This window comes from Silene latifolia, chromosome X (assembly GCF_048544455.1).
Source record: "Silene latifolia isolate original U9 population chromosome X, ASM4854445v1, whole genome shotgun sequence".
Lineage (NCBI taxonomy): Eukaryota > Viridiplantae > Streptophyta > Magnoliopsida > Caryophyllales > Caryophyllaceae > Silene > Silene latifolia.
In genome coordinates, this window is record NC_133537.1 from 159503566 (window position 1) to 159508038 (window position 4473).

The following is a 4473-nucleotide window of genomic DNA, read 5'->3' on the forward strand; positions in this document are numbered from 1 at the left end:
TTAATTACATTCGCCTCCTTGTGGTTCGACTCTGTTACCACTAGCCTAGGTTAGTCTTAATAGGAAATTATAAATCTTATTTTTGGTACTCACAACGACGGGTATCAGTTATCTTGGGTATAATTCCTTGGGAGAGATTCTATCCTTGAATCTTTGTTCATCCATATTAGGAGAGCTCAAGAACAAGTAAGAAGGTGATCTTACTTGTGCACATTGATCCAAAAGTCTCAATGTAAGGATGATGATTTCTTCTCTACATTTTATTTATGTTTGCATGCATAAGATCTAAATTAATTTTATGACTAAATTAAATTGGAACATATAAGAATATGTTGTATTATGAGATATAGATTTCCAACACAATACATCTCAAAGTATTTCTAGCAAGTCTTCTGTTGTTGGTCAAAGTTCTTTCAATTTCAAGATCAATGTGTAACAAGTTACCTTGTGATCTCCTAGACATACAAAATATCAAACAACACAAAAACAATTAGAACAAACCTTGAGGTGTTTAACTTCCCCAAGGTAAAGAAAGACACAACTAAAAACAATTTAAAGAAAATCAAATCAAGTTAACACCGTCCCCGGCAACAGAGCCATCTTTGGTTCGTCGGTTTTGTTACTCGTCGTCGAAAGTTACCTTGACCAAAACAATATTTATAACTTCACAAACTACTCTACTCTTAGTAAAGAGGTAAGTAAAGGTCGGATCCCAAGGGACGGGTATTGATGTAGGATTTTCAATTGCAATTGGTTGTGTCTAAGTGTGTCACAATTTGGGTGGGCGACTAAACTAATCAACTATGTAAATAAAGTAATGAAAACAAGCAAGATGATTAACATGAGATGTAAACAATTGATTAAAAGCCCTAGGGTGTCATGGGTTCATAGGGGATTCATGGGATTTGATCATACAAACATATTTTCTACTAGATGCAAGCACTTATTGTTGTGATGGGATCGAGTTAGTGTATATCTTACAATCCCTAAGAAGGTTTGGGTCCCGGAGCCGAATCGATTAGATTGTACAACACCTACAAGTCGACTTAATCCTTCCTATCCAAGTATATGCATGGTCTAATGAGACTCGAGTTGGTTTATGTCTTACAAGTCTCATTGAGAAGGTAAGTGATGGGTAAAAAATTCAAGGATTCATTGGCTCACATTTCATCAAATATAACATGTGCATAAGTTGGAATCACAACAACAATAATTATGAAAACATATTAGATTAAACATGAATCAATCCCCATGTTGGTTTCCCCTAATTCCCCATTAACCCTAGTTAAGGAAACTACTCACTCATTATCAAGTTTAACATGCTAACAAGGTTGTCAATCATACTAGCAAGGCAAACATGATGAACAAATGAAAATGATTAACAATAATTTAAAACGATTAAGAGAGAATTATACCTATGAAGATGATTCCAAATAATACAGCAAACAATAATAGAAGTACTTGATGATTGATGGAAGGTTGTCAATCCTCCAAATAAACCCAAATAATCTTCTAATTACCCAAAATAAATGATGAACAATAGAGAAATTAAGGAAAGATTAAGGAATGAGATTTGTATTAATACTAGATTAAAAGTTGATTACAAGATTAAGATTGTATTAAGATGACATGCTAATCTAGGTAGTACAAAGGGGTATTTATACTAAAGATTAGGTACAAAGATTAGGGTTACTAAGAGCTTAAATGACTATTAAGACCCTTAAGAAAAGTTGAGGAAGTGCTCATCTCCAAGGAAAGAGCATCTCCATTTTGCTAGTCCTACGAAGATATGCTCGTCTCGAGCGTCTAGGAAGGTGGTACGGTGGAGTCTTTCAGGAGATTCAAGTGGATCATGGGAGAGACGCTCGGATTGGATGGCTTCTAGACGAGCGTCTTAGCATCGGGGCGCTCGGATTGCTGGGCAGGGAGACGCTCGGATTGGCTGCAATCCGCTCGGATTGTGAGACAGGCACTTCTCTTTTCTTCTTTCCTCAATAATTCGCGGGGATCTTGTTGAGGATGCAAGGATCCTTTAATCATTGCCCAATCTACTTTATTATCTACATAGACCTTCTAGTATCTTCTTCCCTTTGATGCTTGGCCATTGAATGCGATCAATTTAGCTCCATTTCGCCATGAAAATGCAAGGTTTACACTCCTCTCCTACCAAGGAAACAAAACCTCAAAAAATATGCAAAATGGGAAACTAAAGATAGTAAATGACCCAATTATGCACTATAAAGCATAGGACCGAGGCTAATTCAGGGACTAAATGTGCTCAAATATGAGTCACATCATTCCTCTGGATAGCCAGCATAAGAATAACCCGATGACGTGGAAGAATGCATCATTTACTACTCATAGACCCCGAGTAAGCATAATGTTTTCAAATAAGTTCCTCCCATTGACAAAAGCTGCCTGCTCTTCCCCTATAAGCTTAGGCAAAATGGTTTGGAGTCTATTTGTCAAAATATTACTAATAGTTTTGTAGATGATATAGCAACAAGAGATAGGCCTGAAATCCTTAACAGACTGAACAATGGTTTTCTTAGGGATCATGGAAAGAATAGTCACATTGGCTTGTTTAGGCATGAAACTGGTTCTTAAGAAGTCTTCCACGGCTTTACAAAAGTCATTTTCAACAATACCCCAAGCTGATTTAAAGAAGCCAGTAGAAAAGCCATCCAAACCAGGACTTTTATTGGATCTCACAGAGAACAAAGCCTGTTTTATTTCAGTCTTAGTAATAGGAGCAGTGAGCATGGCATGATCATGATCCTCCACACCAGACCCAATAGCAATGATAGACTGGTCAATAGGTGAAGTCTGCACAGAAGACCCCATGAGCTGCTCATAATACTGAACAAAGGCCTGCCCCACATCATGTGGACCATGGTGTTGGGTCCCATCTAAACTTTGAATGTCCCCAATCATGTGACATTGCTGCCTTTCCTTGATTTTGGCAAAGAAATAAGCAGAACAAGTATCATTGTGCTGGATATCATGAGGTTTAGCTCTTTGAGTCAAAATGCTATGTTCAATCTCCTTGAGCTTGAGAAAATCAGCAGAAACTTCTTTTTCTTTAGCCATAAAAGAAGCGGATAAGGGGCTGACTTTTGAGGTCCTCAAAACACTAAGTCAATTCTTTCCTCTTATCAAGTATTCTTTGACCAATATTAGAATAATGAGCAGTAAGCAACTCTATTATTATTATTATTATTATTATTATTATTATTATTATTATTATTATTATTATTATTATTATTATTATTATTATTATTATTATTATTATTATTATTATTATTATTATTATTATTATTATTATTATTATTATTATTATTATTATTATTATTATTACTACTATTACTATTATTATTTATATTACTATTATTATTATTACTATTATTACTATTACTATTATTACTATTATTATTATTATTATTACTACTACTATTATTACTATTATTATTATTATTATTTTTTTTTTTTTTTTTTTTTTTTGCAGAAAATGAAAGGGATCTTCCAATTAATAAATAGCAAGTACAAAGCGAGACCCACTAGACCACAAGCATCCTACAAAGGTAAGCCATAGTAGCCACCTTAAGCCAAGTTGTGACCAACTAAAATCCGACCTTATAGTGCTACATTCTAGTAGTAATATTATAACAAATTCGAGAGCTAAATGTAAGAACAGAGGTACTCTGTCCCCCTAAAGATGCGTTTGTTCCTTTCCCTCCAAATTGTGTAGAGAGCACACACAAATACAACTCGTCTTTTCACTTTGTCTGTAGCACACCCCTTGTTTCTTTCCTTTAACCATCTCACCAGGTGACCCAAATTTGAAGGCAATTCCAAAATACCCATCCTGCTGGTAACCACGTTCCAAACCTGCTTAGATTAGGAGCAGTCAAAGAAGAGGTGTTTAACGTCTTCCTCATCAGCCTCACACAGTACACAACGATTAGCCATGCTCATACCACGTTTTTTCAGGTTGTCCACTATGGGAAACTTGTTTAAACATGCCATGGCTCCAACAACTGCCTACTTAGGAATAACAGCTGGGTCATGGACTGTTCTTCCCCAAGCCACCACAGCAGCTTTAGTCCTCATCAAATCATATAGTCACCCTACATCCTGCTTCCCATAGGGAGAGCAGCTTGCCAGCAACTCCTCTGTCCTATTAACAGAACCAAAAAATTGAACCAAGTAATCCTTCACCTGAATTAACGATTTCCAGAACCATGAGTGAGATACAGTACATGTGGCTTGCCATATGGTACCCCCCCCCCCCCCCTCAGCACATAATGCCTAAACCAAGAAGTCCATAAGCAGTCTGGTTTGCACTGTAATTTCCACACGCATCTCAACAGTTGACACTTATTCCAGCTCAAGACTTCCTTAATGTCTAACCCACCTTCCCTCTTGGGTTTGCAAAGACCCTGCCACCCTTGAAACACCATTCTTCTCTTGCCC